This window comes from Chiloscyllium plagiosum, unplaced genomic scaffold (genome assembly GCF_037043375.1).
Source record: "Chiloscyllium plagiosum isolate Xiang-an unplaced genomic scaffold, Cpla_swu_hap1 HiC_scaffold_34, whole genome shotgun sequence".
Lineage (NCBI taxonomy): Eukaryota > Metazoa > Chordata > Chondrichthyes > Orectolobiformes > Hemiscylliidae > Chiloscyllium > Chiloscyllium plagiosum.
In genome coordinates this window covers 21,520,305-21,540,857 of record NW_028270172.1, presented here as the reverse complement: position 1 = coordinate 21,540,857, position 20,553 = coordinate 21,520,305, and the positions used below count along the sequence as shown (strand labels likewise).

Sequence of the window (20,553 nt, the reverse complement as noted above, 5' to 3'; positions counted from 1 at the left end):
GTGCACAAACTGCGTCACAGCGGTGACTAGGTTGTACAGGTCTTTGGGGGGCATTGGGCATTTGCCGAAAGGCGCTATGTAAATGCAAGCCCGGTCTATCCCAATAATCCGGTGCGGAGCGAGGCCGCATGTCCGACCACTTTGCGAATACTTTGTGGTGGGGTTGGCCTATATATACTGTAAATTAAAAAAAAATACAAATTGATAGCCTCCTTTACAAGAACTGTCAAACCCTTTTCTTCTATTTGTGAGTTAATCCCTGCAAATAAACTGTAGGGGCAAGTCCACCGTTTCTCCCATACCCGCTGGCCTTGTAATTATAACTCTCATATTTTAGTCTGATAAACAATAACTGGCTTTCTGAAGGTGACGCCTCTTTCATCAGCCGGTTGACATTCTGCCTGTTCGATATGACTCACCGAGTAAAGCAGCGAAGTGAGCTTGCCTTCAGGTACTGACAGGGTTTGGCTGGACCTCAGTGTCTCAGGACATTTCAGGTCATCAATGCAGGTGTAAACGTGCCAAGTTTGCCAGGTAAGGTCAAATCGCCCGCTGGACTCAGAGCGCCATCAAAAGCGAAGAAACTCTCCCATATTTAATCAACTGTCGAACAGTATGGTGCTGGAAAAGCACAGCAGGTCAGGCAATATCCGAGGAGCAGGAGAGTCGACGTTTCGGACAAAAGCCCTTCATCAGGAATGGGCTGGCTTGTATATACATATTTTTTAAAAAAACAAATTGAGAGCCTCCTTTACACAACCATTTCCTTCTATTTGTGAGTTAATCCCTGCAAATAAACCGTAGGGGCAAACCCACCGTTTCTCCCATACCCGCTAGCCTTGTAATTATGACTCTTGTATTTTAGTCTGATAAACAATCCTGATGAAAGGCTTTTATCCGAAACGTCGACTCTCCTGGCCCTCGGATGCTACCTGACCTGCTGTGCTTTTCAAGCGCCACACTTTTGGACTCTGACTCTCCAGCATCTGCAGTCCTTACTTTATCCACACTTCAAATCAACTGGTGACCCCTGAAAGTGACTTCTCACCAGAACTCACTCCATTTCCTCGCTGCCACCCCCTTATACATGATGTTTCTCGAATTGATGAGTATCTCCAACGCTTTCAGTTTAAATTTCAGACATCCGCCGTCTTCAATACTTTTGTATCTGAATCCTCACTCCTGGCAGGAACATTGATATTTACACTCTAGCCGGTTGCTAAATGAAACGAGGTAACGCCCGACTCTCCGCTGGTTTTTCGAATGCTTATAGAAAGGCCTTAGGCCAAGCTTCACAGAGGATGAACATCCCTCATCTGAGAATCCTCTGTGTACTAATGTCCATCAGATCCAATGAGAATATCTCTCCTTTGAGCTGTTTTCCTGAAGTGAAATTTCTAATCAGATATAGATACTGTGGTTGCAACGAATCGATGGTTAGTGATGTACTTATTTTAAGATATTGATTAGAAATTGGGCATATTGATCAGTTCCTTCCTTCCCTGCCCACCCTCACACCCACCCACTCACCCCCCTCTCTTTAAGAAGTAGGTATGTGTTTCAGGATACAGTTAAATAAAAGGTCAATGGAAAGCAATTTCTGTTGTGCATAGAAAATAAACTTACTTCGCATTGCTCAGGTCTAAGCCAAATGCAGTTAAATTTTCCCAGATCCTTGAGGTGTTACTGTCATGCACTGAAATAAACCCAATATGACTTACAAGAAGTTATGGGCCATTGACCCAGCAGATTGCATAAGTGTGTAGACAGCAGCATGTTCCTCCAGTGCAGTATTATCAAATCAAACAACATTGAAGGATTTGGCCTACCATACCTGTAACTGCCTGAAATCACTAACCAAATGGTTCCATTCTCCTCCTCTTACCTTCTAGCCCTGCAGTGTAAGACCAAAAGAAATAGGAACACGAGTATCCCATTTGGCCCCTCAAATGCTCTACCATCAATGGGATCATGGCTGATTGGACATTCCTCATGTCCACTTTCCTGCTGTTTCCACAGAACCTTTGATTGCCATATTCATCAAGAATCTATCTACCTCAGCCTGAAGTATCCACCAGGACTCTGCCCCTAGAGCTCTCTATGTCAAGGAGTTCCAAAGACTTATCCTTATCACAGTTTTAAATAAAAGCTTCTTAATTCTGAGACTATGCCCTCTGGTCCTAGACTGTCCCAGGAGAGGAAACATCCTCTGTCATTTACTCTATCAAGTCCCTTAAAAATCCAATATGTTTCAACCAGATCATCTCTCATTCTCCTAAATTCCAATGAGTGGAGTCCCAACCTGTTTCACGTTTGCTCATAAGATACTCCCTGCATACTACAAATCATCTGAGTGAATCTCCTCTGAAGTGTCTACAATGAAATCATATCCTTTCTCAAATAAGGGGAACAAAACCATTAACATGGTCTCACTAAGAGTTGCAGTAAGACAACCTTACTCTTATACTCCAATCCCCTCAAAAAAGTGGCCCACATTTTATTAGCTTTCCAGATTATCTGCTGCACTGTTTGCTAGCTTTCTCTTTTTCATGTACAAATATCCCCAGACCACTTTGTGTTGCAGCTTTTTTGCAGTTTTGCTCTTCCTTTTTGAGCAGAGATATGGTTCTTTCTCTGAAATTCAATACTGAATGTGTTTCGATCACTTTCATGCATAGTGTCTGAACATCAATAACTTTATGTGTCTGTAGGGAGAGAACGCTCAATCCCAAACTGCTGTCTGAGGCTAAACTGTAAGTGCAATTAAAGATTCACCACATAAACATTGTTGTGATGAAATTTCAGTAATTTCTAGAACTTTTCTTTTAAAAAAATATAAGCTAAACAATTTCAAGAGTTGCTGATGTACCACAACTAGTAATTTTCAAATTGTTTTGAATTTAAAATCTTTGGAAATTTTATCTATTCATAGCAATCTCTGATTTAGTTCATTTTGGTTTTCAAAATATCTTCATACTACAACTGAAGAACTCATAGGTGAACCAAAGTAACCATTTATTTCTTCTGTTGAATGTAACCCTGCCCCACCTTCTCCCCAGCCTTATTTAATGAGCCTACTTTTTAGGGCAAAACAAAAAGAATTATGGTTCTCACTATCTCTCACAAAATAAAGAAAGAAGGCAGCACAGAACTGACCAATTTAGGATCTACTGTTTTAATTCTTCTCCTTGTGCCAACAGGAGTCAAATACTGCATTTAGGATTGACATATTTGGTGCAAAGATTGTAGGAATAGGAATGAATCACATAGTTCCCCAAACTGTTTCCCCCATTCAATTGTTGACCTCTAACTTGTCCATAAGCACAGTTTGGTCTCAGATCTTGTAGTACCTTGACCCTATACATCCACCTCAGAGTTTACATTTTCAGTTCATCTAACCTTAACTTTACAAAGGAGAATTGAACATAAACTGTTGGTATCACTCTGTTTTGTAAACTGGCTAACTGAGTTTCACCAATCCCACAGGCCAAGTACATCTTAAAGAAGTAAAATGAACAACTGAAGATGCTGGAGATTTGAACCAACAAAAAAAAACCCTAGAAATTGCTAGAGAAATTCAGCAAGTCTGGCAGCACCGGTGGAAAGAGAATGCTCCCACTCCATAGAGTCAGAGAGATGTACAGCATGGAAACAGACTCTTCAGTCCAACTCTTCCATGCCGGCCAGATATCGTAACCTAAACTAGTCCCATTTACCAGCACTTGGCCAATATCCCTCTAAACCCTTCCTATTCATATACCCATCCAGATGCTTTTTAAATGTTGTAATTATACCAGCCTCTGCCACTTTCTCTGGTAGCTTAAAATGTTCTACACAATTCAACAAGTTTATTACGAATTAAAAATCAGTTAAACCAGTAAAGTGGTCACCAGCAAATTGATATTTGGGAAGGAATGTATAGCAACGTCATTAATCATTATAATAGTTTTAAAACATTAAGCAGAGAGAGTATGTGCAATGAGAGATGGTATTTGAGTTAAATGGGAAAGGTAGCTTAGTCGTTAGCTCTGCTATTTCCCAGAAGGTTAGGAACATGAGTGGAGTTGGTGCATTCCCCCCATGTCTGAGCGGGGTACCCTCTGGTTTCTTTCCACAGTATAAAGATATGCAGGTTCGGTGGGCTATCCATAGCAACTGCAGGGTTATAAGGATTGAATGGAATGTCCTTTGGTGGGTGAATTCGAAAGACCAGCTGCCATAAGGATTCAGCAATCCGCTTTTCAAAAAGAATTCAGCCTCTGCAGAATAGCGACGCTTGAACTGTTGAATAAGCATAACGCTTAAGCATTTGAGACGGTAACCCTATCATTACTGGTACTTGTGGGGTTTGAGGGAAGAATTCAGTTAGTCGCAGAAACGGGCAGGACATTTGACCAGTGACGCTATTTGATGTAGCATTAGTCGAGACATTCCTGTTCTGTGGGATAACATTTGGGAGCTGAGGATTGGGTGGATGATGGGGAAAGTGAGGGGCGGAAGATGATGGGGAGGTGGGGAACGGGGGATGATGGGGAGGTGTGGGTGCGGGGGGTGGATGATGGGGGGAGGTGGGGGGCGGGGGATGGATGATGGGGAGGTGGGGGGCGTGGTGTGGATGATGGGGGGAGTTGGGGGGCGGGGGATGGATGATGGAGGGAGATGGGGTCGGGGGATGGATGATGAGGGAGGTGGGGGGCGGGGGATGGATGATGGGGGAGGTGGGGGCGGGGTGTGGATGCTGGGGAGGTGGGGGGCGGGGGATGGGTGATGGGGAGGTGGGGGGCGGGGGATGGATGATGGGGAAGGTGGGGGGCGGGGAGTGGATGATGGGGAGGTGGAGGCGGGGGATGGATGATGAGGGAGGTGGGGGGCGGGGGATGGATGATGGGGAGGTGGGGGGCGGGGTGTGGATGATGGGGAGGTGTGGAGCGGGGGATGGATGATGGGGAGGTGGGGGGCGGGGTGTGGATGATGGGGAGGTGGGGGGCGGGGTGTGGATGATGGGGAGGTGGGGGGCGGGGTGTGGATGATGGGGAGGTGGGGGGCGGGGTGTGGATGATGGGGAGGTGGGGGGCGGGGGATGGATGATGGGGGAGGTGGGGGCGGGGTGTGGATGCTGGGGAGGTGGGGGGCGGGGGATGGGTGATGGGGAGGTGGGGGGCGGGGGATGGATGATGGGGAAGGTGGGGGGCGGGGAGTGGATGATGGGGAGGTGGAGGCGGGGGATGGATGATGAGGGAGGTGGGGGGCGGGGGATGGATGATGGGGAGGTGGGGGGCGGGGTGTGGATGATGGGGGGGTGTGGAGCGGGGGATGGATGATGGGGAGGTGGGGGGCGGGGTGTGGATGATGGGGAGGTGTGGGGCGGGGGATGGGTGATGGGGAGATGGGGGGCGGGGGATGGATGATGGGGGAGGTGGGGGGCGGGGTGTGGATGATGGGGAGGTGTGGGGCGGGTGATGGGTGATGGGGAGGTGGAGGCGGGGGATGGGGAGGTGGAGGCGGGGGATGGATGATGAGGGAGGTGGGGGGCGGGGTGTGGATGATGGGGAGGTGGGGGGCGGGGGGTGGATGATGGGGAGGTGGAGGCGGGGGATGGATGATGGGGAGGTGGGGGGCGGGGTGTGGATGATGGGGAGGTGGGGGGCGGGGGGTGGATGATGGGGAGGTGTGGGGCGGGGGATGGGGGATGGGGAGATGGGGGGCGGGGGATGGATGATGGGGGAGGTGGGGGGCGGGGTGTGGATGATGGGGAGGTGGGGGGCGGGGGGTGGTTGATGGGGAGGTGGGGGGCGGGGGATGGGTGATGGGGAGGTGGAGGCGGGGGATGGATGATGAGGGAGGTGGGGGGCGGGGTGTGGATGATGGTGGAGGCGGGGGATGGATGATGGGGAGGTGTGGGGCGGGGGATGGGTGATGGGGAGATGAGGGGCGGGGGATGGGTGATGGGGAGATGGGGGGCGGGGGATGGATGATGGGGAGGTGGGGGGCGGGGTGTGGATGATGGGGAGGTGGGGTGCGGGGGATGGGTGATGGGGAGGTGGGGGCGGGGGATGATGGGGAGGTGTGGGTGCGGGGGGTGGATGATGGGGGGAGGTGGGGGGCGGGGGATGGATGATGGGGAGGTGGGGGGCGTGGTGTGGATGATGGGGGGAGTTGGGGGGCGGGGGATGGATGATGGAGGGAGATGGGGTCGGGGGATGGATGATGAGGGAGGTGGGGGGCGGGGGATGGATGATGGGGGAGGTGGGGGCGGGGTGTGGATGCTGGGGAGGTGGGGGGCGGGGGATGGGTGATGGGGAGGTGGGGGGCGGGGGATGGATGATGGGGAAGGTGGGGGGCGGGGAGTGGATGATGGGGAGGTGGAGGCGGGGGATGGATGATGAGGGAGGTGGGGGGCGGGGGATGGGTGATGGGGGAGGTGGGGGGCGGGGGATGGATGATGGGGAGGTGGGGGCGGGGGATGGATGATGGGTGAGGTGAGGGGCGGGGTGTGAATGATGGGGAGGTGTGGGGCGGGGGATGGATGATGGAGGGAGATGGGGTCGGGGGATGGATGATGAGGGAGGTGGGGGGCGAGGGATGGGTGATGGGGAGGTGGGGGGCGGGGGGTGGATGTTGGGGAGGTGGAGGCGGGGGATGGATGATGAGGGAGGTGGGGGCGGGGGATGGGTAATGATGGGGAGGTGGGGGGCGGGGTGTGGATGATGGGGAGGTGTGGGGTGGGGGATGGATGATGGGGAGGTGGGGGGCGGGGGATGGTTGATGGGGAGGTGGGGGGCGGGGTGTGGATGATGGGGAGGTGGGGGGCGGGGTGTGGATGATGGGGAGGTGGGGGGCGGGGGATGGGTGATGGGGAGATGGGGGCGGGGGATGGGTAATGGGGAGGTGGGGGGCGGGGTGTGGATGATGGGGAGGTGGGGGGCGGGGGATGGGTGATGGGGAGGTGGGGGCGGGGGATGGATGATGGGGGAGGTGGGGGGCGGGGTGTGGATGATGGGGAGGTGGGGGGCGCGGGGTGGATGATGGGGAGGTGGAGGCGGGGGATGGATGATGGGAGGTGGGGGGCGGGGTGTGGATGATGGGGAGGTGGGGGGCGGGGTGTGGATGATGGGGAGGTGTGGGGCGGGGGATGGGTGATGGGGGGCGGGGGATGGATGATGGGGGAGGTGGGGGGCGGGGTGTGGATGATGGGGAGGTGGGGGGCGGGGGATGGGTGATGGGGAGGTGGGGGGCGGGGGATGGATGATGGGGAAGGTGGGGTCGGGGTATGGATGATGGGGAGGTGGGGGCGGGGGATGGGTAATGGGGGGCGGGGTGTGGATAATGGGGAGGTGGGGGCGGGGGCTGGATGATGGGTGAGGTGGGGGTCGGGGTGTGGATGATGGGGAGGTGGGGGGCGGGGGGTGGATGATGGGGGAGGTGGGGTCGGAGTATGGATGATGGGGAGGTGGGGGCGGGGGTGGATGATGGGGAAATGGGGGCGGGGGGTGGATGATGGGGGAGGTGGGGGGTGGGGTGGATGATGGGGGAGTTGGGGGCGGGGGGTGGGGGATGGGGGTGGTGGGGGCTGGAGATGGATGATGGGGAGGTGGGGTCGGGGGGTGGATGATGGGGGAGGTGGGGTCGGGGTATGGATGATGGAGGAGGTGGGGGCGGGGGTGGATGATGGGGGAGGTGTGGGCGGGGGTGGATGATGGGGGGAGGTGGGGGCGGGGGGTGGATGATGGGGAGGTGGGGTCGGGGTCTGGATGATGGAGGAGGTGGGGGCGGGGGTGGATGATGGGGGGAGGTGGGGGGCGGGGGTTGGATGACGGGGAGGTGGGGGCGGGGGTGGATGATGGGGGGAGGTGGGGGGCGGGGGGTGGATGATGGGGGGAGGTGGGGGGCGGGGGGTGGATGATGGGGAGGTGGGGTCGGGGTCTGGATGACGGGGAGGTGGGGGCGGGGGTGGATGATGGGGGGAGGTGGGGGGCGGGGGGTGGATGATGGGGGGAGGTGGGGGGCGGGGGGTGGATGATGGGGGGAGGTGGGGGGCGGGGTGGACGATGTCTCTTGAATCGAATGCTTCACTTAGAACGTGTAAGTAATTTAAAATATTTTATTTATATATGTTTATATATTTACTCATGTTTCTTTACTCCCAGCTGTGAGGCAGTGGAAGGACTGACGCAAATGCCAGTGAGTGAGTGCACTCCCCTTTATCTGTTAGATATTCGCATCACTTGAACCATTTCTGTAGAAGATTGACTTGCTACGTCAAAAAGATAAAATAAAATGTCATTTCGCATTTGCCACCAAATGCTTGTCGATATCTGTGTCGAGACTGATGACATCTTCAAACTGGAATGCGATTGTTTTGTACAAGTCTGACCCGAAGGAGAGCGAGACATTGTCTGTGGAACAGACAGTGATCGGATCATTTCAACACAGCCCGGGGAACTGCGTCGAATTGCTTCTTAAGAAACAGTGAAATTCGACATTCGGAATTAAATAATGGGCACTTGTGAGAGGTTTATATAAAGACTGATTCGAAAAGCATCAGTTCGAGAATGCAACAGATTGAGAAACTGCGCAGCACCGCCGTCAGTTTCAGATCAATACACACCCAGAATTGCAGTTTCTCATCCGATTACCTCAAGTCTCCTTCGAGGGTCCTGGATAAGTATTGCCCCTTGTCCCTCCCTCCCAGATACGCTTTCACTCCAACTGTTTTACTGAAGTCCCATGTGCTAACCGGATAAGAATTGCCGGTTGATGCCTTAGCAGCTCCATTATTCCCATGGTAATCAAACACGCATATTGCACTTTCAACAGATGATTCGATCAGCTTGAAAATAGCTGCGTGAACAGCATCCAGATACTCAAGAGTAACATCACCTTTCAAACGCGGCCCCTTCTCTGGATGCAAGCGAATGAGTGATTAGCACCTCTTAGTTTTATAAAGTGAATTATTGATTTAATGGCACAATTATATGAGAGCACAATGTCTGTGACCTCGAGATAGATGGAAGGCATTCCCATCCGTTGAATCCTTCAGAAAGTGCCAGACAGTGGCATTTCTGTTCCTTTTTGTGGGGTAGAACTTCATCCTAACTGAGCCTTGCTGTCAAACACACAAATGTAAGTTTAAAATAAAAGTACGGGAGAGAAAAAAAGTTATTAAAATAATTCACAGGCCAAGCGTCTTACTGAATCACTGTTGTAATTTTCCAGCACCATTATTCCTTTCCAGTCATTTTGTACTTCACTGGAAATGTTTGGAAAATATAACAGAAATCTCACACGTCACATCACATTACAATTACTGGTTTTTATTATTGCTAGTTTAATAAGCTCTTTTTGCCCTGGACATTAATTCTGCTTTCTCTCCACAGATACTGCCAAACCTGCTGAGTTTTTCCAGCAATTTCTGGTTTGTTTCTGACTTCTAGCATCCACAGTTATTTTGTTACTTTTGTTTAATAAGTCTATTGCAAAGCAGTCATATCATTTTATAGCAGCATACTTCTAAAGTCCTTTCTGGGGTATCAGTGTCAGTGTTCCTACGTTTTGGAAGAAATTACATTATTCTTGTACTATGTGATGCCAGGGCAGGGCTGGTTTCAACAAACGATGTTGAGTGAGAGATATTACATATAGAGTCATTGAATCATAGAGTATTAGAGGTCTACAGCAGGAAAACAGGCCCTTTGGTCCAAATTGCCTATGCCACCCAGTTTTCACAAATAAACTAGTCCCATTTACCTGTGTTTGGTCCACATCCCTTCATACCTACCCTATCTATGTACCTGTCTAAATATTTCTTAAGTGACAAAATTGTACTCACTTCCACCACGATCTTTTGCAGCTCATTCCAGATTCTCACCACCTTATGTGTGAAAAAGCTATCCCTCTGGACTATTTGTATCTCTCCCTTTTCACCTTAAACTTATACGTTCTAGTTTTAGACTCCACTACCATGAGGAAAAGTTGTTGGCTTTCTTATCTATCTCATCTATGCCTCTTGTGATTTTACAGACGTCTACAAGATCAACCTTCAGTCACCTACGCTCCAGGGAATAAAGTCTCAGCCTATCCAATTGTTCCATATGACTCAAACCTTCCAGTCCAGGTACATTTTAGTAAATCTTTTCTGCACTCTTTCTAGTTTAATAATATCCCCTTTTTTTAAAAGTAGGGTGAATAGAACTGCACACAGTAATTCAAACATGACCTTGTCAAAGTATGCCAAGCACAAAGTATTGAAACCAAGATGTGGTGGGCAGCATAAATATTAAGGAGAGAAACAGTTTGTTTTGCTTAGCTGGGATATAACACTCAACAGGCAGTTGCATAACTCTTTTTAAAAAATGGTTGGGTTCATCAATGTAAACAGAAAAAAGAAGCATTGTTTGATTAAGGACTGTGTGCACCTATAAGGCGAGTCTGCTGGGACACTGTGTTACTAGTTAGGAGACTGAGATCTGTATTGCTGCGTCTTTTAAATAAACCTACCAATAAAGGAAAAGATCAGAATCTTGTTTTTACTTCACAATCTGGTTGGCTCCATTAAGCGATGCTGTGGATGAAGGTAAAAGTGAAGAAGTCAAGCCTCATTTACCGAACTCTTTTCAGTGAATTGGATTATGAAACTGGATGGGTATTTTGTTAATGCACTGGACTTGCTGGGAAAAATTCTCTGGCAACATTTTAAAATGAGATCTGTCCTTTTGCCTGACAAATATCATCCTGTTCAAATATGATATGACACACCTCTAAAACAAGGGGGACTTAAACCTGGTTCACCTTGCCCAGGGATAGGGTCAATTCCACTAAATCACAAGAGTAGTCAAACAACTACTTGATATTCAACCCTGTCTAATTTCAGAGTAAGCTTCCAAGCAAGGAAGACAAGCCGAGCAGTCAGTCAGTGGGTCTCCATTGGGGAAAGTGGGCACTGCCATTATAGCTGGGCTATAAAGGCATTGCGAGACATGTTCTGAAGGCTTTAGAATTTTTAGAAGTCAACTATGGTCACAGCTTTCAAGCCATCTTTGTAGAGTGCGGACCCTTCCTCAGGATGGCCTACAATTGCACCTGAACCCCATCACACAAGCATAGGGCATTTTTGCAGAAGAGTCATACCATTCAAATCATTAACTCTGTTTCTCTCCACAGATGCTGCCAAAATCTACTGAGTTTCTCCAGCATTCTGTATGTTTTTTTAATAGAATGAAAGTCTCCTTTGCCAGGAACAGCAAAGATCTGAGATGTTGAACTTAAATGATCAAGAGTCTAGATGATGATCACTTGTTTTTTTAAAAAAATCAAACATTTTATTGACAATCCCCTTTGGCAATTTAAACAGAATAACAGCTCAGTGTTACTATTGCCAAATGTGACTCAGAGATCAATGTGAACAAATCCTCATCGGGGGAGAACAGGAGTGTCACCCTTGTTAGTCATCATCTTAAGAGAAAGTTAAAAGCTCTCTTCCTTCCTGGTACAGCTAATTCTCCTGATATGTAGATTAAGAAAAGCATTTTATGCTCCTCAGATGTTTGTAAATGTTAGTTCTCAGTTGCCATTGCCAGGCTTTGAGATTTATTCAGTTGGACTTACCATTATAAAAGGTCATCAATTGTAATTTTAATTATTCTTTGTAATAGGTAAGTTCCAATCTGCCAACTATGATAATTAAAAGGTTAATGTTTCTCTATGATTTTGTTCAGATTTGTAGATTTGCCATATCCAATTTCCAGTGCATGAGCTATAACAATCTCCAGTTATTTTCTATACTGGATATAGGTGTCCACATTCAGCCTCAAACTGTCATAGTGCAACACTCCTTGAAATTAAATTTGCTATATTAGACAGAACAATCATTGTGGGACACAATTGAAGCAACACCATCCTGCAATTTTTCCACGCTTTAGATGATTTAGCAGAGCTCCATACTAATGAAGATTAAAATGAAATAATGATTCAACTAATTGTGGGCTTCAACAATGCAAATCAATAAAATTAATATAGTGTTAAAAGGTGTTTTCCCTCCGCATCAAATTTAAAATTACAAAGTTATAAATGTATTCTTACAAAAATAATTTTCTTTAACGTTAATAAGAACTGAACAAGTGCAGAAACAATGATATTTTAGTTCTTCTGAATGTGAAGTTGCATTTAGAGAAGTTAATAGACCGATGTAAAGTTATAATAGAAACAGCAAATGCTGGAGAATCTCAGTAGGACTGGCAGCATCATAGAGAAAGAATAGAGTTAATATGTCAAGTCCAACATTGACTTTTCTTGGGAACCTAGCTTGCTGAACATTTCCAGCAATTACTGTTTACACGTCAGATTTCCAACAGCCATAGTATTTTGCTTTTATTTTGACATACAGTTTTAATTTGTATTAGTGCTGCTCAGAAAAGGCAAAACTATTATACACCAATTATTGAGCAGAATACTCTTTGTTCAATCTATTCTGAGAATGTTAATGTCATTGGCGACAACCTAATAATGACCCATCCCCAGTTGAGAGGAAAATGATACATTTTGCAGCAGACAATTCTAGGTCACAAAGTATTGGCTGCTTAATGTGGGAATCCAGTGTAGATGTGAAAGTCTTGCTTCCTTGTTAAACCAGGTAGAATTTTAGAACTTGATATTCATATCTTTCTAATGCAAAAATAGATTCTCAAAGGTTGCATGATTGTTCCTTTATACATGTATTGTTTGTGGCTCTTGTATGTAAATTGGCAGTTACATTTTATGCATGCTATTCAACAGTAACTCTTTAGCTGTGAGGTATTTTGTGATATTATGAGGACATATTATGAGCAGTCACAGTCCACAAAAGACCTCAGGCACCTTTCTCCTTTAGAGAGAGACATATGGTTACATGCAGATGGAGGGTAACACTGAATCACCATAGCCAGTATGTGGATTGAATAGGGATGCATAAAGTGTAACATAAATACAAGATAATTTCTTTGACTAAATTTGGACATCAGAGATATATTTGCAAAAAATTCTCCCAAAGAAAAATAGAAATTCCAAAATGCCATACCAAAACTCTTAAGAGTGCCCCAGTGTGCCATGCAATAAATGACTTTGAACTTTATAATGCAATCAACCAGTCAGCCAAAGTCATGATTCTACAAGCAACAGAATAAGTTCATCTGTTTTCTTTGTGATTTTTCTTTGGGAGAAATATTGTCTAAGTATCAAAGGAACACCTTAATCATCTTCATTGTTATCTGAGAGCATCTTTAATAATGCCTGTGCCATCAAGATACACTCACAGTCTTTGATTTGACATCTTACTCGAAGAGCCGTAAACCAAAACTTGTATTTCTCCTCTGGAACTACTCAGAAGATTAAATAGATTGTTGGAATCAATGAGCAGAGATGTTAAGTGTGATCTTTGAATAGGTTGGGGTTAATAACCTTTACTTATTGGTGATTTTTAATTGAATAATTTTACATTCTGTGCTTAGTTCTGCAATTTGATCACTGATGCCAAACTGAAGATTGGAACAGTTCCACGTTTCTGCTGCACCACAAATGCTGGTCACAAACAATGAGGATTAGAGGAGAAAGGAACTTGTATGTTTAATTCTGAAGGTTAAATGCCAATGATTTTCCAATATCTACTGTAGGCAGGCAGATAAAATACATGAAACATTAGCGCAAAGAGATTTTAGCAGCAGGTCTGACTGTTTTGCTAATTTGGAGGCATGCAAGATCCTGAGGGATCCTCATACATATCCTCATTAACAAGAAAATAGTGCTTTTTGGTGTAATTGCCCCAGCTGTGGTATCAACAGTGTACTCCCAGGGCTGCAATATAATGTTTTCAAAGCCTGAATCTGAGCAGCACATTTGTCAACTAACGCTTGATATGTCAATGATTCCTATTGCTAAACATAAAGAAAGAATATAAATACCAAATCCCTGATAAATGCATCTGTACCAAGAAAGCAAAGTGGTGTCATGCAGATAAAATAGAGAATTACTGATTGGGATGTACAGAGTTCAGAAAACTGTAACAAAAGATAAACATGCCCCCTTTCACTGGGCAAACCACTGGTAGCATTTTTTTTAATTATCAAAGAATGCTGTGTGATTATAGCAGCATTATTCTTATATCATATTTTACACGCTTCACTGCATCATGACACTGAATGAGCGAAGTGCATCAGTGTCATATTAAACCTATAATTATATTGTTGCATTATTATTCTTACTTTCTCTGGAATGCAATGAACTGAATATTAACTGCGTCTCCAAGGATGTTCTCAGACACATGGATCTTTTTTTGCATCTGTATGCTTCTTCCTGTATAAATTTCTTCATACAGTCATAGAGATATACAGCAGAGAAGCAGACCCTTCATTCTAACTCATCCATGCCGATCAGATATCCCAACCTAATCTAGTCCCATTTGCCAGCACTTGACCCAAAGCCCTCTAAACTCTTCTTATTCATATACCCATCTAAATGCCTTTTAAATGTTGCAATTGTACCAGCCTCCACCACTTCTTCTGGCACTCATTCCTTCCATGCACCACTCTCTGCGTGAAAATGTTACCCCTTAGGTCCCCTTTATATCTTTCCCCTCTCATCCTAAACCTATGCCCTCTAGTTCTAGACTCCCACAGCCCAGGGAAAATACTTTGTCTATTTATCCTATCCATGCCCCTCATGATTTTATAAACCTCTATAAGGTTACCCTTTAGCCTCCAAGGCTCCATGGAAAATAGCCCCAGCCTGTTCAGCCTCTCCCTACAGCTCAAATCCTGGCAACATCCTTGTAAATCTTTTCTGAAATCTTTCAAATTTCACATCATTCCGATAAGAGGGAGACCAGAATTGCACACAACATTCCAAAAGTGGCCTGTACAGCCACAACATGACCTCTCAACTCCTGTACTCAATACTCTGACCAATAAAGGAAAGCATACCAAACACATTCTTAACTATTCTATCTACCTGTGACTCCACTTTCAAGGAGCTATGAACCTGCACTCCAAGGTCTCTTTGTTCAGCAACACTCCCTAGGACCTTACCATTAAGTGTATAAGTCCTGCTGAGATTTGCTTTCCCAAATGCAGCACCTCGCATTTATCTGAATTAAACTCCATCTGCCACTCCTCAGCCCATTGGCCCATGTGATCTGAGGTAACCTTCTTCACTGTCCACTACACCTCCAATTTTGGTGTCATCCGCAAATTTACTAACTATACCTCCTGTGTTCATATCCAAATCATTTATATAAATGACGAAAAGTAGTGGACCCAGCACCTTGTGGCACTCCACTGGTCACAGGCCTCCAGTCTGCAAAACTACACTCCACCAGCGCCTTCTTTTACCTTCAAGTCAGTTCTGCATCCAAATGGCTAGATTTAATTTGGAACTTTATTAACAGCAGTTTCAGTTGAATTAGGTATTTCTACCTTGGGGGAGTTTTCTCCTTGAGTCAAAGGAGCATTTGATGAGTTTATGTTTACAACTAACCGTAACCCACCTTTTCCTTGTGTGATTCTAGATCTAACAATGTTTTCTTGATTGCTAATAGGATTCAAGTCAAAGAGTATTTATGCAAGAAGTTAAAAGTGCAGTGTCAGTTCATGATTGGAAAGTGGCAAAGAGCCTGGAGAAACGTTTTATAGGTTTTATTCATTTCTCTCTTAAAGAACAGAATGTGAAGAAGTGGCCAGTCAGACTGTAGGCTTTTATCTTCAATCTGATGCCGTTTTTATCAGAGATGTGTTGGGTCTGTTTAAGTGCTAATCTGTCGTTTTCTCTTCCATTAAAGAAATATGCCTCATGTTAATAGATAGCAGTAGGGCAGAGTAAAAGTTACATTCAATTAGGTAGTGCTTTACTAGCAACAGATGGGATCAGGAAAGGCAAACCATTTCATAATATTAGAATTAGAAATGGAAACAGAGTGGAAACAGGCCATTTGGCCCAACAAGTCCACGCCGAGCCTCCGAAGAGTATCCCACCCAGACCTATCACTCTACATTTCCCCTAATGAAGTGGCTGGAATTAAACCCTGGTCCTGTGAGATAGCAGTGTGAACCACTGAGCCACCATGCCACCAATGAATACAGAATGTGAATACAGAAAATGAACAAGTATAGGAGGGCAAGAACATTCTTTCACTGGTACAGAATGGTCAGAAAGCTTTGACCTCGACTCCATGTCAGAACATTTTCCAAGCAGAGGATGGATTGGTATATTGTGTGGCAGCTCCCTACAAAACTTTCAAGTGACATTGCCACAGTGATTTAGAATAAATGTGCAGAGAGAAAAGGAAAATCACTGATTACTATATACTTCCCTGTATAAAATGCTCTTACATCTGTAGATCTTTGGTGATACTGATGTATGCAGTCCACTGAATAGGCAGCGTACAGTGTATGAGGACTGTTCCTCAGAGAAAATTGCATCTTTGGCATTAGTACAATCCCATACAATCAGTTTGGTCTACTGGGGTAATTGGGTAAAGGGAATGTTTTGCTCACCATCAGAATGTATCTATTAAGTGGCTTTTATTTGATGTTATTTAACAGAGTATGATTAATTGCCTCTTTGCATTGCATGACTCTACCATGGGAACGTAATTTCATTGCTAAGGTTCTCCCTCTGCTGTTGCTAAACAGTAAAAGCACAGTTTGGATAATAACAATCACAAAATATGATGAACTTTTCAATGCTGCCATCTTGTGATCACAGTAAGTAACAATGGCGCAGTCTGCAAAGTGATGGATCAAGCAAGATTTTTAGAGGCCATTTTATGGGTACTGTACTTACTTGCTTCTCTTGCTAGTCTATCATCAAGTCAGGATATGTTTTAAATATGAACAGAGCAAAGGAACTTTGATGGAACTGTTCAGTGTTTCTTAATTCCCATAATGGCTACTTTAAATATACATTTCTATTACTAAACACAAAAGGTAGATCTGTGGATTGACTGTACTCTTAGACTTTGCTAATTCAGCCCCTGAAACAATTCAGTCTTATTTGTTCTTCTATTTCTAATTTAACAGATTGTTGTTTGAACATTGAGTCCAGATAGAGTTTCATCAGTGGATAAATCCGAAAGCAATTTTTGTGACTGGAAGCACAGACTTGATGGGCTGAAGGGCCTTGTATCTGTGGAGTGGAACTCTATGACTGTCTGACTTGGGACTCCATGGTTTGTAAGTAGCTGCAGTTTGACATGCAGTTCCCTCCACTATCTCATACAGTGGCCTGTATTATCTAAGCACTAACCAATTATGTAATTTTGGAACACTGGTTAAGTGAGTTACGGATATGATTACAATAATCTAAGTTTCCTCTCTCTTAAACATCCACCCATTGACTCCTCCATCTCAAAGAATTTCCATCCATATCAGATCAAGCCCAGAAACCTGACAACACCCACAAATCTCAGGCACCCACAAAACTGACCATGTCCTTGATGGTGTGTTGGATGTATCCTTCAAGTCCACTTGCTCTGCTGTCTCTCCGCATTGCAACTATATCTTCAGGTGCAGTCAGGGTCAAAGTGATCCTTTTGGCATTCTACTGCAATATTTTTATAAAAGGAAAATGGTCAACATTGAAAAACGAACTACACTTTCAGCTTGGTGGTTGGCATATGTGAGGTGAGGCAAGAGACTTTAGGATAAAAGAGGAAATGGGGAATAGAAATAATGGAACTGGTACGAGTGAGACCAATTTTTTTAAGCCACTGAGGAGATGTGGGAGTGCCTGGCAAGGCATTTAGAGACCATCCCTAACTCCCATTCTATTTCTCTTCTCAGGTCCCTGAAACTCACACACCATCTGGCTACAAACAAAAGTGAAATATACCCTCTGTTCCCTTCCTCTCTATTCCATTTTCTTCACTGGGGATGAGGATATGGATTGTACAAGAAACCCTTGAGTTGAATTGTTCAGTTGTTTCAGTGTTTGGTTGTGTGTGACTGTTGTCTATTTGCTGTGATTAATTGTTATAGACTCAGCTATAGACTCAGAAAAAAAATCAACAGACTGTATAAGGTACCAGAAGTTAAAGCAGCAGCATGAACACAGACATTTTGTGACTGGAGAAACATTTTAAAACACTTGTAAACAAATTTCCTACACACATCTAACCTGAAGTGTGTCATACTGGTATTGCTGTGAGATGGAAAATATTCAACGCATGCCAGTGAAATGCCAGTGCTCCCATCAAGGCCAAGGAGTGGGAACACCCAGTTTACAGAGTGCTTGCCCTAACCCTGCTGTATTCAATCACCAGAAAACAAGTTCAAGTGCAGAGAGGTACAGAGGAAACCATCAGCTCTCCACAAGTCCCGTAAGCAAATCATGGTCATTGACGTTTTCAGACATACACCTGTCATTTACAGAGCATTTACTCACTGACTGCACTCTAGTTCGAACAATGGTATGTTCAATATCCACATGCATACATCTTCGAACAAGGCTACTTGTTCAGGTCACATTACTAGTTTTCAACTTTGCAGCTTTAAAAAAAGTTATATTATCTGTTCATGGCAGATGAGTGTCACTAGCCAGTATTTATTGCCCATCACTAATTGCCATGCAAAAGGTGCTGAGTAGTTACTTGAATCATTGCCGTTCTTGTGCTGTAGAGACACCCACAGTGCTGTCAGGAAGCAAGCTCCAGGATTTTGACAGTGAAGCAATGGTAACATATAGTTCCAAGCTCAGAAGATGTGTGACTTTGAGGAGAACTCATTGTTGGTGGTGTTCCCAAAGGCCTGCTTCCTTGTCCTTTTAGGTGATAGAGGTTACAATTTTGGAAGGTGATGGTGAGTTACTGCAGTGCATCTTTCAAACAGTATTTAGTATTGCCACGGTGTGTTGGTGATAAAGATAGTGAATGCTGATGGTTGTGAATTGTGTGGCAATGAAACAGATTGCTTTCTCCTGGAAGATATTAAAGCTTTTTGACTGTTGATAAGATGAAGAGTACAGTAGCGTCTCGATGTACGAATTTAATCTGTTCCGGGACCCGGTTTGCGAACCGAAAAGTTTGTGAACTGAATCAATTTTCCCATTGTTTGGATATTCAAAGTGCGTGTAGCAAAGCAGAACAATGACAATGAAACCGCGGGCTTTTTGCGTTCGTACCTTCGTTCATACTTTGAATTTCGTACGTACGTTGAAGCAAAATGTTACGTACAATCCTGTTCATAACCGGGGTCGTTCATATGTTGAGGCGCTACTGTAACTGTTTTTCTAATTTCAAAACTTTGTATCAACACATTGCCAATAGTTTTGGACATAGATGCCACACACGAAAGTGCATCTCAGTCAAGAGTTAAGGCTTCATTTAAAGCCTTTTATAAATGCACAAGCCATTGAGATCTCTGTACACACCAAACTTGAGAATCTGTCCACAATTCTCTCCACCTTAAATCTAAGATGCTCCTTAAAACCTAATTCCTATTAATTATTTCCTAATACAGGTCTTTCTGGTATAATGCGTGTTTTGTCAACACAAACCAGCTATAATTCGATTGATGTATTGTAGGTGCTGTTTGGATAATACAAACTTTCTGCTACAATTTCCTATAGCAATCTTTTATAGCGTGATTTTCTATAACTGTTTTCCATAGCAATTTTCTATAGCACAAGTTTGCAGAGGAACATAACTGTCACGTTGTACCAGAATGCCCTATATCACATTCTGTAACTCCGTGTAATTTTTTTTTTATAATACCATGTGCAGTGACTTAGGATATTTTGTTCCATTAAAGGCGTTACAGAGATGTAAGTCATTATTTGTTGTAAATAAGAATTTACTTGCATCAACCCATCATCATTAAAATGAATGAATCTTTAATAATATTCTTGTCACACGGTAATTATTAATCCTGCAACACCACTATAATAAACAATTCATAATATTTCATTAGATTCCAATTATGGAATTATAATTATAACATTGTATGATACATGCTATTAATAGTTATAATAATTGTTCTGATATGTTTTATTCTGGATTACAGAGATGGAGAGTTGATTAAAAATTAGCTGGAGCTGAATGCATTAAACAGATTAAAAGTTCTCACACTCGTTCGATCATTATGTTCAGACATTGCTAAAGTTTATTTATCTGTAAGTTTGAGTAAAATACTGAAGAATTAAGAGTCAATTTAAAAAATAAATATACTATTACAACGCATGGTTGGTCACCCCATTCCTCATCTGAGGCTTTGATTTTCAAGGATGAAATGTTTTATGACAAAATTTCTCCTTTTTGTTGTACTTTGTTTGCTAATTAGTAATTCATTCAAGATGTTGTGCAAGATGTGATGGGCAGTTTATATTTGATTTATTTATTGTCACATGAATCTCATTACAAAATAGTGTGATTAGTGTTATATAGTATTGCCACTCTCTGTTGCCATCTTAAAACACAGGGAAAAAAAAACCCACAAAAGGCAGAAAAATGAAGAAACAAGGAAGTGTCTAACTTTACAATCCTTATTAAGCGCTGTGTCATGGACCTTGGGCCTGGTGGTAAGGCACGAGTCTCCG

At 44.6% G+C, this 20,553-nt stretch overlaps 1 long non-coding RNA gene across 2 annotated transcripts; it reads left to right on the top strand.

The window, feature by feature from the left end:
• The first annotated feature begins 8,165 nt into the window (after positions 1-8,165).
• Positions 8,166-20,197, top strand: LOC122564458 (uncharacterized). Of its 2 annotated transcripts, none has more exons than XR_015752779.1 (4): positions 8,166-8,654; positions 10,021-10,114; positions 17,043-17,195; positions 17,805-20,197. It is a non-coding gene; the product is annotated as an uncharacterized LOC122564458 (long non-coding RNA). The 2 variants fall into 2 exon arrangements; XR_006315916.2 differs by having other exon boundaries at positions 8,166-9,123.
• Positions 20,198-20,553: the final 356 nt, after the last annotated feature.